This window comes from Anolis sagrei, chromosome 2, assembly GCF_037176765.1.
Source record: "Anolis sagrei isolate rAnoSag1 chromosome 2, rAnoSag1.mat, whole genome shotgun sequence".
Lineage (NCBI taxonomy): Eukaryota > Metazoa > Chordata > Lepidosauria > Squamata > Dactyloidae > Anolis > Anolis sagrei.
In genome coordinates this window covers 166,303,917-166,317,619 of record NC_090022.1, presented here as the reverse complement: position 1 = coordinate 166,317,619, position 13,703 = coordinate 166,303,917, and the positions used below count along the sequence as shown (strand labels likewise).

The window sequence follows — 13,703 nt, the reverse complement described above, 5'->3', positions numbered from 1 at the left end:
CAAATGAACAGCCAGCAGGCATATGGAGGAAGTCAGAAAAGGTAAAGTGCAAGACAAGCTCGGGCTTGCTAAAGAGGTTAAAACAATTAAAAGGCTGTCTGAGTTACATCTGTAGGGAAAGGAAAAACAAGGAAATAGTAGGTCCTTTGCATGGAGAAGATGACAAAATGCTAACAGGACAGAAAAAAGGACAAACTACACAACACTGGATTTTCCTTGGGCTTCTCCCAAAAAGAAAGCAGTTTTCAATCCAGGAAACAAATGGTGCAGTAGCGGAAATAATAAACAAACAAACAAACAAACAAACAAACAAATAAAACTTTATTTATACCCTGCCACCATATTCCATCTGCCATAGCCACATAAAATACAGATAAAATCACATCAACATATTAGACAATGGTAATATCAGTTTGGAGCCCCTGCTGGCACAGTGGGTTAAAGCACCGAGTTGCTGAGCTTGTTGACCGAAACGTCGCAGGTTCGAATCCGGGGAGCGGTGTCACCTTCTGCTGTCAGCCCCAGCTTCTGCCAACAAATGAAAAATAAATTTAAATCAGCAACTGAATGTACAAAAGAGTCCAGAAAAAATGGTAACTGAACACTGAGGAAAAACTGATAACTGAACATTAAAGATAATAAAGATTGAAAACAAGAAATAGAGACTCAAGCACACTTAACAGGGCTAAAATGTATATATTTTAATTTAATTTAAATCTATCTTTAGTTATTGGCAATTATCTAAGCACTGGCATGAAGGCATACTCACATGCAAATGTGAGTAGATCAACTGCAGTCCTGCCAGCCACATGGCATTGGAGGTGTCTACAGACAATGCTGGCTCTTCGGCTTAGAAATGGAGATGAGCACCACACCCCAGAGTCAGACACGACTGGACTTCATGTCAGGGGAAAACCTTTACCCTTATCTAATATCAGTTCACATAAAAACAGCACATTAAAAATGATCCCAATTAAAATCAATAAAACATATTACTAATTGCCATTAAAATGAATAGTACACAGAATAGAAAGGATTAAAAGGCAATACAGGAATATCTGGCTACTCTAAAGGAATTCAAGTTTCCAAGGTCAGATGAATTACAATTAAAAGAACTTGCCAAAATAATCCCAGAACCACTTTGAAAAGTCCTGGAAAACAGGAGCAGTCCTAGCAGACTGGTGGGGGGCAAATGTTATCATTTCCCATTTTCAGAAAGGGGAAAAATGGACCCAAACAATTACTACCCAATCAGACTGACGTCAGTAAATAAAATACCAGGAAAGATTCTAGAGCAGATTATTGAACAATAAGTATTTCGAAAGGAATGCATTGCTCACTAAAAGATAACATGGGTTTGTCAAGAACAAGTCATATCAGACTAATCTTACCTCCCTTTTTTTGAACAGATTTACAAGTTTGGTGGATGAAGGGTATGCTGTGGATATAGCATTATATTTGTATTCTTGCAAACAAGCTGGTAAGATGTGGGCTAGGCAATGTTACTGTTATTGATTGGTAATTTGCTGACCGCATGAGGTGTAGTGTGTCCAGGGGAGGGCAACCCAAAATAGTAAAACATCTGAAGCTGAACCCTGTGAGGAGGAATGGTTTAGGGAGCTCAATATGTTTAGTCTGAAGAAGAGAAGATTAGGAGGTGACATGATACTCACGTTTAAATATTTGAAAGGATGATATACTTGTTTCCCACTGTCCCTGTTGTCCCTGGGACTAGGACACAGAGCAATGGACTCAGGCCCGGTCCTGTTCAACATCTTTATTAATGACTTAGATGAAGGGCTAGAAGGCATGATCATCAAGTTTGCAGACGACACCAAATTGGGAGGGATAGCCAATAGTCCAGAGGACAGGAGCAGAATTCAAAACGATCTTGACAGATTAGAGAGATGACTGGCCAAAACTAACAAAATGAAGTTCAACAGTGACAAATGCAAGATACTCCACTTTGGCAGAAAAAATGAAATGCAAAGATACAGAATGGGGGACGCCTGGATCGAGAGCAGTACGTGTGAAAAAGATCTTGGAGTCCTCGTGGACAACAAGTTAAACATGAGCCAACAATGTGATGTGGCGGCAAAAAAAGCCAATGGGATTTTGGCCTGCATCAATAGGAGCATAGTGTCTAGATCTAGGGAAGTAATGCTACCCCTCTATTCTGCTTTGGTTAGACCACATCTGGAATATTGTGTCCAATTCTGGGCACCACAATTCAAGAGAGATATTGACAAGCTGGAATGTGTCCAGAGGAGGGCGACTAAAATGATCAAGGGTCTGGAGAACAAGCCCTATGAAGAGCGGCTTAGGGAACTGGGCATGTTTAGCCTGAAGAAGAGAAGGCTGAGAGGAGATATGATAGCCATGTATAAATATGTGAGAGGAAGCCACAGGGAGGAGGGAGCAAGCTTGTTTTCTGCTTCCTTGGAGACTAGGACGCAATGGAACAATGGCTTCAAACTACAAGAGAGGAGATTCCATCTGAACATGAGGAAGAACTTCCTGACTGTGAGAGCCGTTCAGCAGTGGAACTCTCTGCCCCGGAGTGTGGTGGAGGCTCCTTCTTTGGAAGCTTTTAAGCAGAGGCTGGATGGCCATTTGTCAGGGGTGATTTGAATGCAATATTCCTGCTTCTTGGCAGAATGGGGTTGGACTGGATGGCCCATGAGGTCTCTTCCAACTCTTTGATTCTATGATTCTATGAAACTGCAGGAAAATAAATTCCACCTTAACATTTGTAAAAGTTTCCTGTTGCTAAGAGCAGTTTGTCAGTGGAAGATACTGCCTAGAATGGAGTGGAGTCCCCTTCTTTGGGTGTTTATAACAGAGAATGGATGGCCATCTATCAGGCATGCCTTGATTGTGTAATCCTGTCTGGCAGAATATGTTGGGCCTTGTTCTCTTCCAACTCTATGCTTTTATGGTTCTTGAGCCATCCCTAGTGAATCCAGTTGGAGCACAGTAGTCCAGTCCTCAAGACCAGGCAAGACAGTTTGTCATTCAGTGTGCCTTCGGGGAGAGAAGGCAGGTAATAAATAAAGTGTTATTACGAGGGGTATTTTTTAAGTAAGGTCCCTTTGAACATAAGTACATAACGAAAGTTTATTTCAAAAAAATAAATTTATTTTCAGAAAGTACATACGTCACTCTATTTTTCGACATAGTTGCCAAGTTTGTTCAAACACATATCATACCTCTGAACCAATTTTAAAATACCCTTTTCATAAAAACTTACCACCACCATAAGCCACCAAATCGTCTGAAATAAAGAAGGGCGACCGGAGCGGTCCTCATCATGGACATTGTCACGGCCATCTTTGAATTGTCGTACCCACTTACGCACTTTGCTTTCACTCATAACAGTATCACCGTACACTTCACAAAACTGTCGATGAATTTCTGCAGCAGGCAGGTTCCTTGCTGACAAAAACCGTATCACTGAGTGAACTTCACATGCGGCGGGTGAGTTGATAGTCTTAAACATTTTTAAAGCACAGAACAGAACCGTACAGGTTAGCTACAGAGCGGAAACTGAGCACAGTTGTTCCCGAGGCATGCCGGTACACGACGCACGCACTCGTTGCGGTATGTGCGCGAACTACTAGTGTCTACAACAAAACGGACCTTACTTAAAAAATACCCCTCGTATTATTTTAACTTCAGATAGAAATGCTTGCTGCTCTGGACTTCAATGAAAAGATTCTTGTATTTACTAGAATATTCAAAGTTAACTTTGATTATGTATGTATGTGATTTGTGGTGTATACAATATGATAAAGATTCATTGGGAGGACTGGCTCAATGAACGGGTGTTAAAATACTAGGTGTATAAAATACATGGGAGACATAGAGATTTACGTTAGACTCACAACAGTTAAGAGCAGCTAGCATTATGCAGAGACAGAGAAAGAAAGAAATGAATGCGCCTCAGGGTTTAGGTGTGGTAAATAAGTTACCAAAACAACTAAACCTTGAAGTTGTGTAATCATATGTTTCTGTGCACCAACTAATCATTAACTGTATGTCGAACATTTGCATAATTAATTGGGTTTGCATTAATTATATGTGCCTCTAGAATGGTAAAATACTGTTGTTAGAGTTCTTATGCTCAGACACAGTGTCTGCATTGGTTCAAGGGTGATGGTGCCGAGCTACAGAAATACAAGAGTAAAGTCTCACTAAGGAACCACAAGGACATCTAAATGTTCTTCAAAGTGGGTGCCTTAACAGAGAGAAAAAGATCCTTACAAATGTCTTTTCATGCTCCTGTTTCATTTGCCAAATAGGAATTTTAAAGTAAGAATTGTGTGAACAAAATGGACACACAATCCTGGCTTTAGGACATCCATTGGAGACCAAAGAGACATACAGTTCAATCAGCGAATCAAAAACAAATATTCTTTCCTCAAACATTGACTTGAAGAATTAAATTTCAGTGAAACTGAATGCAAACAGATCTTAGAGGCATTGATGGGAAGATATTGGAAATATAGATATTTATTTATACATATATTGTATGTACATTGCAAGCACTGAAATGTTTAGAAAAAATATAGAGACATGCCTCTTGCATGTTGAAAGATGTAATTTGATATTTCTATGGTGCTTAAGGTGACGTAGTGATGTTAATGGATGTAGAAGCATGTTTCTTTGTTTGCCTGCATTTGAAGATGTATAAAAAGGAAAGTATATGCCTTTATCATTACTCTGGTTTGCTTTTGGATGAGAATCCACTCCAGGGTCTCAGTTAATAATAAAACCATATTTTTCTGCATCCAGAAGGGATAGCTCTTGGTATTATCTCTCCTATCTGCTGCTACTGCATATTATATAATAATTCATCTCGTTTTCACAAACCACTACCACTGAAACCTGTATGAATTAAGTCTATATATGTTCTGATAAAGGGGGAAGGAGAAGGTCCATTTTCAATTGCCCACTGTCCAACCTGTTATGGAAGAAAATGCAGAGAGGTGTGGCTTGAGACAATCAGTGTAGGGTGGGGCCAGACAAGAAATATATGTACTAAATGTAAGAAAATATGTAAAAATCAATAAATACAACACTGTGTTCCTATGTAAGCATGCAGTGTGATTAACAACATTTAATATTATCAGGTCCTTGTTCACAATATTTTTCTTACATCTTCTCTGTCCAATTCACATTATGCATCAAATCGCATCTTACCTAAAGCACTAGGCCTGGGTAACAACGCAAAAATTTGTTTCTAAAATCGATTCGTTTTTGGGGTTTTTTTGCGTTTCGTTATTTAAAAGAATTACAAAATTTTCCTTTAAAAAAGTTCGGTATTTACAAAATTTCGTTATTATTAACTAATCGATTCATTAAGATGTCGGACCCCCCGCGCATGTGCAAATCACTTTTTTCTTTTTTTAGAATATTTTTTGAATTTTTTTAAGAATAAAAGAAATATTTATCAGAAATATTTAAAAATGGAAAATTAACAAAATGCTTGCCCTGTTGTGGAGCGAACACAGCCACAGGACAGGGACAAACACACACACAGGCACACAAGTTTTTTTTCTTTTTTTAGAATATTTTTTGAATTTTTTAAAGAATAAAAGAAATATATTTATCAGAAATATTTAAAAATGGAAAATTAACAAAATGCTTGTCCTGCTCTGTTGTGGGGCGAAAACAGGGCAAAGCCTCCCCACTGCTCCCAGCAATGAATGAATGAATGAATGCAAGCACAAGCAATGAATGAATGAATGAATGCAAGCAAGCAATGAATGAATGAATGAATGAATGCAAGCAAGCAGCCAAGAGCCAACCAAGCCTCCCTCCCGCACCTCCTGTCTCCTTCGCAATGAGCAATGCGGCCATGCGGAGCCACTTTTAAAGGACAGCCCGCCCAATCACAATGAGCCACGGTGCTTGGGAGCGCCGGATTGGCTCCCGGCGCACCCAGCATCCTCCATCCCTAAAACGTCATTTCCGAAACGGGTGGAAGCTCGTAAAAAAGATGGAGGATGCCGTTTCGATATTTAAAAACACTTCCGGGTTTGAAAATAAGTTTTGTAATCGTTTTGTAATTGTTAAAAATAACGAATATTTAACGAATTACAAAATTAACGAACAAAACCGCCCAGGCCTATAAAGCACTCCTGTTGTCACCTTGAGCGATCATAGTTTCTTAATCTAACCTACTTCATGAGAGCTTTGTTTGCATAATTATGAGTGCAAGAAAAATAACATGCAATATGTTTAGTTCCAGGAGATGTTCTTGTGTGTCCTGAGGCTGAGACAGTTTGACGGGCCCAATGCCACCCAGTAGGTTCCTTGGCCGACCAGGAATTTGATTCCATTCTCCCAAAGCCCTAACCTAGTACTCAAACCACTGAATCATATTTGTATATTGTATTGTCGAAGGCTTTTTTCATGGCCGGAATTACCGGAGTGTTGTGTGGTTTCTAGGCTGTATAGCTATGTTCTAGCAACATTTCTAGGGGCTCCATGAGAAACTTTTCCTTCAAAAAGGTTTCCACTGCTTTAAAAGTTTAAGAACTCTACGCATGTACATAGGAACAGCTGCGTGGAGGCTGAGGACGACAAATGGCATGAGCTCAGGAGTTCTGGGCCATGGCAGGCAATGCCAATCAGGTGTCTGCGCTAAGTCTGACATCAGGAATACACACTGGTGGACTGCTAGAAGCCTACATGAGATTTTCTCAAGGTAGCCAGTGAATATCTCCAAATTCTGGCATATACACATCTCAAAAACAGATAACTTTGCAGACAAAACAAGAGGCAGCAGAAATAATATTTTGAAATCAGGAAGGCTTCTCTGTAAGGCTGATTCTATTTTAGGAAAATTAGAGATGGAGCAGCAATCTAAAATCCATTAAACAGAAGAGATCTGTGTGTCTTGAAAGAGCAAGGTTGTTGGGGTTGTTACATCTTAAAAGAGCCCTACCTAGATGGCAGGACAGAGAGTCAGGGCATGCGTAGCTCCTCTTTTTGCTCTTGCCGTAGACCTATTGGGAGATACAGGGCATGACCACCCTTGCTCTTTGCATGATTTCTCCTGCTGAAGGAATTGAGACCTCTTCTACACTGCCCTATATCCCAGGATATCACCCCAGATTATCTGCTTTCAACTGGATTATATGAGTCTACACTGCCAGATAATCTGGGATAATCAGATAATCTGGGATCAGATCCTGGGATATAGGGATGTAGATCATGCATGAGTGCAAAGGATCCAAATGTGCAGCAAATGATACAGCAGATAAACAGCCTCACTAAACTACAAACCCCAGAATTTTGCAGGAGGCACAAACCAGATTTAATGAGGATTCAGTCTCTAGTGTGATGAATGTAGTTAAGGAAGCTTGTACTTACAAACCATCTGAATGGATACCTAGAAATAATTTCTGTAAAAATGTATTTCTTGTGAATATTGATAGTACTAAAAAGAGACGAGGGGCATTTTCAGTGGAAAGTACCCTGCTTGAACACCTCCTTGAGTGAAATAGTCGTACGCCATCTTGGCCGTTTCAGGTTGTTTTGTCTTGCAGAAAGTACTCCTCAGAACAGCTGGCAGTCTGCACTGTCTCTGTGGAAGACCAAGAGAGGCACTGCATCTCTAAAAATAGAACAGAAAAGGGAATATTTATGAACTCAGTTCTTGGTATTTGGATGAGCGGAGGCTGCAGAACTGCAACTTATCATGCTAACCTCAGTAGTCATTCTTGGAGAGAGCCATCTCTTCATGCTTATGATTTTTCCCACAGTAAAATAAACTAAATGCAAGAAAAATGTTGCATTAGACATTGTCAAGTAGCATACAAGATTGAGGCAGCAGGCAAGAACATGTAGCTTTACTCAACAGACAAGATGTGTTGGATCTTTTAATCCCCTACAAACCCCAGAAATCACTCCGTTCAGATGACCAGAATTTACTTGAACTTCCCAATTTTGGACCTTTCACCTGATGTCTACTAGGCATAGAGCATTTATGGTGGTGGCTCCTTAGCCTTGGAATGCTTTGCCAGCGGAAACACGAGCTCGCCGAGATTTACTATCTTTTCGTAGAGCTTGTAAAACTTATTTATTTAGGCTGGCATTTGAACCTTGCTGATCAAATTTTTCCTTGATTTTAATATGATGTATTGTATGTGTATACTGTGAAACGCTTCGAGCCTTCGGGGAGTGGCGGTATATAAAATTGATTAATAAATAAATAAATAAATAAATAAATAAATAAATAAATTGCCATGCACATTTCTGCCATTAGGCAAAAATATTGTTTATCCTGGAGTCAATCCTTGGCATCTTTATAATGGAAAGTGGAGATCTAGAATGAGGGCCTCATCTCACGCAGGTCAGAAGCACCTTAAGGAATCATCTTACCATCATATTCAGTCCTCAGTTCATATTGTAAGAAGACGGAAGTAAACTCTCCCCGATCACATCTCTTCCCATGTTTAAGTGGATGAAAGCATATTCTTCTCCATCACACGGAAAGATTGGATTGAATGCCGACATGACTGTTTTAAAAAAAAGAAATTCATGCAATGATGACATCACTCTTTCTCATGAAAACATGATTTCAGTAGCATGTATCTTAGCTTTCTTCAACTTTGGTGAGATTCTTTTTGGGAACCTAGGGAAAATAAATTACTTAAAATTGGGCTTCTCTTTGCTCACCAACGTAGCCATCCCTCTTTGGTGGGGCTGCAGGGTCACTCCTCCTGGAACAGACCCTTGCAAAATTCCTATCGACTTCAGTGGCTTCTCTGTGTAGTCTGGCATGGTGGTTGTGAGAGTGGTCCAGCATTTCTGTGTTCTCAAATAATATGCTGTGTCCAGGTTAGTTCATCAGGTGCTCTGCTATGGCTGACTTCTCTGGTTGAAGTAGTCTGCAGTGCCTTTCATGTTCCTTGAATCGTGTTTGGGCAATGCTGCGTTTGGTGGTCCCTATGTAGACTTGTCCACAACTGCATGGTATACGGTAGACACCTGCAGAAATGAGAGGATCCCTCTTGTGCTTTGCTGCGTTCAGCATCGAAGGACTAGAAGCATTTGTTGTACTTTCTTGGTGGGTCTGTAGATAGTCTGTATGTTGTGTTTCCTCATCAGCTTTCTAATGTGGTCAGTGGTTCCCTTGATGTATGAGAAGTATACTGGAAACATCATGGGATGAGAAGTGTGGGTTATCATGGGTTTGAGGTTTAAAATGTTCACGATTTCCCCATGGGATGAGGTCCTGAGCCAAAGAGTCACAATCCCTCAAGAGAGTCAGATTAGAGCATCCTTCCAATCCAATCTTACCTACAAATGACTACAATTTCCATTTGCACCAGCCAGTTTTATCAGTTGTTAAGGATGGGGACTTTAGCCCAATGGCATTGACAGAGTTAGGTAGTACTGGGCAAGATAAACAAGTGTCTGACTTCACAGCTGACATATTCTTCTGAGGAAGGTTGTAGTCACAGGGGAGATGACTCGTCCCCTCTAGTGTTCTTTATACATTTAAAGAGAAAGTCCAATTTCTTAAAACAACCCATAACACAGCAAGTATACATACACTCTCCACTTCTCAAGGCAGCAATGGCTTCCTGTGGCAGAGAAGGGAACCATTTATTCTGAATGAACAAGCATCATAAATGCATGCTGTCTACAATACCAGGTTTATTTCAAGCACACAGCATCTTTCATTGGGTTTATTTCAAGCACAGTCAAAACGAATGAGCACTCTGCCAGCAAACGGGCAAACTGTAACTCTGCACACAATGCACAGAAAGAACCCCTGCATTCCAATGTGTCTTGCATTCAGGGCAAAAAATGACTCAGACATCCCCTCTATGTTTTTCTCATGCCCATACTCAGCCCCATCTATGCTGCCATATAATGCAGTTTCATAATGCAGATTAACCGCACTGGATTATATGAGTCTACACTGCCATATAATGCAGTTCAATGCATTTAATCAGCATTCTGAAACCGGAGAAACTGATAGCAGAGTGTCTTGGAGGTCTCTCATTTATTGTGCCAAGTGCTGAAATTTTGATGGCAATTAACAACTAACATCAAAACTCTTGGTGGGTATTACACTCCAAATTCTGAAGAATTTGGAACACCCTCCTCCTACCATCGATCATGGTATCCTTCTGGGACGGCTCTCTGGGATGGATCTCAGGGGCACGGTTCTGTCCTGGCTCCGGTCCTTCCTCGAGGGCCGATCCCAGATGGTGAAGCTGGGGGATGCCTGTTCAGACCCCTGGCCTTTGACCTGTGGGGTCCTGCAAGGCTCCATTTTATCTCCCATGCTTTTTAACATCTACATGAAACCGCTGGGAGAGGTCATCCGGAGTTTTGGAGTTAGGTGCCATCTCTACGCAGATGACACACAACTCTACTACTCATTTCCACCTAACTCCAAGGAAGCCCCTCGAGTGCTGGACGAGTGTTTGGCCGCTGTGGCTGTCTGGATGAGGAAGAACAAGCTGAAGATCAATCTCGACAAGACAGAGGCCCTCCTGGTCGATCGAAAACCGGATCGGGGTATAGGGTGGCAACCTGTGCTGGACGAGGTTACACTCCCCCTGAAGTCACAGGTCCGCAGTTGGGGAGTCCTCCTAGATCCATCACTTACGCTTGAGGCTCAGGCATTGGCGGTGTCCGGGAGAGCTTTTGCACAATTAAGACTCGTGCGCCAACTGCGACCGTACCTCGCAAAGGCTGATCTGGCCGGGGTGGTCCATGCCTTGGTCGCATCTAGATTGGACTACTGTAATGCACTCAACGTGGGACTGCCCTTGAAAACGGCTCGGAAATTTCAGTTAGTCCAACAGGGGGCGGCCAGGATGTTAACCGGTGCTCCTTACAGAGAGAGGTCAACCCTCCTGTTCAAGGAGCTCCATTGGCTGCCGTTCATTTTCTGGTCCCAATTCAAGGTGCAGGTGCTCACCTACAAAGCCCTAAACGGTTTGGGACCTGCCTACCTGCATGAAAACATGCGCTCCCTTCGTTCATCTGGAGAGGCCCTGCTCGTGATCCCACCTGCGTCGCAGGCGCGTTTGGTGGGGACAAGGGACAGGGCCTTTTCTGTGGTAGCCCCAAGACTTTGGAACACCCTCCCCAAGGACATCAGACAAGCCCCTACACTGGCAGTTTTTAGGAAGAGCTTGAAGACCTGACTGTTCCGGTGTGCCTTTCCAGAATAGGAAACTCCAGCAATATGTCCCAGAAGCACTTTATCAGAGAGTTAAGATTGTCTGCACATTGCACTTACCCTAAAATCCTATTACAGTTGGCCTGGCCCTAGTTTTTAATTGTGTTATGGTGTATCGTTTATCGTCTATTGCTTGATGTTTTTGATTTGCTTTATAATGTTATGTGTAGTTTTTGAGGCCTCAGCCCATGTAAGCCGCATCGAGTCCTTCGGGAGATGCAAGCAGGGTCCAAATAAAGTTAATAATAATAATAATAATAATAATAATAATAATAATCTCAGTTCTTCATATTCTTTCACAAAAGCTCTTGGATGCCCACCTCTTCACCATTCACAATGAGCAAGTCTGTCAGACTCATAGCTTACATGTGAGCAATGAACAACAAGGCAGCGGCAAGGACCTATTTGATGTTGCATAAACTCAGGTGCATGATTCAGCTCACAAAATGCCAGGTGGTATGCCAGGGAGTTGGGCACATGGAGATCGCATTCCTTCCTGCCTTTTGAAACATGTTGCCACCTGCCTGTGAAACTGGAGCTTCCCCTCCATATTGTTTTACAGATGTGGCTTCTTTCCAAAAAGGCATTGCTTCACAAATATGGTGCAATGGGTTGTGAGATACTAAGTCCAAATTCACATACTCAGATTACTATGCTAGATATTGATTTACACACCAGTCAAATTTCCTTGACAGCATTCTTCTGAAGCCCAGAGAAATTGTACATTACACTATGTAAAACAGTTTATACATGTCAAACAGTTTATACATGTCATTACCTAATTGGTTCTATCATAAAAACATGTGAAAGGTTTATTAAACTGCAGTTCTGAATAATTTCCCAGGATCCCTGTTTCTTGGCAGCAGGATGCTGCTTTCCTTCCTAAAGGCCTCAAATACCAATGTTTGTGCTTCTGTCACTTTCTCCAGGTAATTTGGACTCCAGGGAGTGCCCGTCTTCTCTGAAGCCTAGGAACTCACTGTACTCAAAATGTCTATCCCACAGCCAGCCAGACGTAAGCCAATCCATGCAACAGACTGGATACTCCCACGCACATATACACAATACACAAGCATTGCCAGAGTGAAAACTGGAGATGGCTCTGCTCATGTAGCAATATGAATATTAGATCATAGAAAGAACAGATACATGGAAAAGTGATAATACATTAAATAAAAATGCTAGGAAATCTTATGAATTTGGATGGATCAACAAAAGACTAAGAGGAGTTGAGAGACAAATGTGGATCAAGCATTTTGTTGTTATGGCATCCGTGCCATAAATGTCACAAAGGATGACAGAGTGGAAGAAGGAATGACCCAAGACAGATCTAGGTGAAATATTACAATGGAAAACTAAGAAAGGAATTATGGATTCATATACCGTATATACTCGAGTATAAGCCGACCCGAATATAAGCCGAGGCCCCCAATTTTACCACAAAAACTGGAAAAACGAGTAACTCGAGTATAAGCCGAGGGGGACTTTTTCAGCCTAAAAAGGGGGCTGAAAAACTAGGCTTATTCTCAAGTATATACAGTATATAACAAATTGCCCACTGAATACAAGAGCTTGGACTATGAAAATGAACCTTTGGTTAAAAACAATGGTATTCAAACTGGAGACAAGTTTACTATATCACCTTCCTAATGAAGCCTCCAAACCACTCTGGGTCAAAGAGGATTGAAGGGAAAGAGGCCTGAATTGGACTAACTGCATCCATTTTGCTTGCCACTGAAACATTAGGAAGAAGCACTTATGCTGGATCCGCATTGCCCTATATCTCAGGATCTGATCCCAGATTATCTGTTTATCCGAGATTAATTTGGCAGTGTAGACTCATATAAATCAGTACAAAGTAGATAATCTGAGATCAGATCCTGGGGTATAGGGCAATGTAGATCCAGCCTTACTGACATTCACTCTTCTCCACACCATTAAAGGTGCAAGAGGCATCTCCCATTTTTACTTGGGCAATCCTAAACTCCTATTTTCCTTCTGTTCTTTGTCTTTTAAAAAATGCTTTGCTTTATTTACCAATATTGTTAGTTATTCTAACAAGCAAGGGCTCCTTGTTGACTCCTCATTTTGTTGCTAAATTTGCAAAAGTGTCTTTAAAAGTGTGCTTCCATCCATTTTACTTAACATTTAATCTTGGGTCCTCATCCCACTGATTATGAGCTCCGATTCCATATGCTTTGGAAATGGAGTCCTACAGGAGTCTCATGGAAGCCATCACATGGACACTTAGGTGGGACTCCGCAGTGCATGGAAATGAAGCTCAGATGCATTTTGAGAAATCAGGTGCTAACTGAATACAAATGGGGAAAGCTGGGGGGGACGGACGGACGGACGACAGACCTTGATAGGGAAAAGACATGGGATGGCTGGACATCCCAGAAGATGGACTTCGACGGGATGGAACAGAATGGGATAGGAATAAGACAGTTCCCTCTGCTTTCCCCTACTCCACTCCCCTCTCCACTCA

At 41.5% G+C, this 13,703-nt stretch overlaps 1 long non-coding RNA gene across 2 annotated transcripts in view; it reads right to left on the bottom strand.

The window, feature by feature from the left end:
• Positions 1–304: 304 nt before the first annotated feature.
• Positions 305–13,703, bottom strand: part of LOC137096095 (uncharacterized) — a 90,380-nt gene continuing 76,981 nt past the window's right edge. For both annotated transcript variants that reach the window (XR_010909259.1, XR_010909260.1), the window contains 3 exons: positions 8,392–8,528; positions 7,485–7,624; positions 305–528 (listed from right to left, as the gene is read on the bottom strand). This is a non-coding gene — a long non-coding RNA (uncharacterized lncRNA). The remainder of the gene's footprint in view (positions 529–7,484; positions 7,625–8,391; positions 8,529–13,703) is intronic.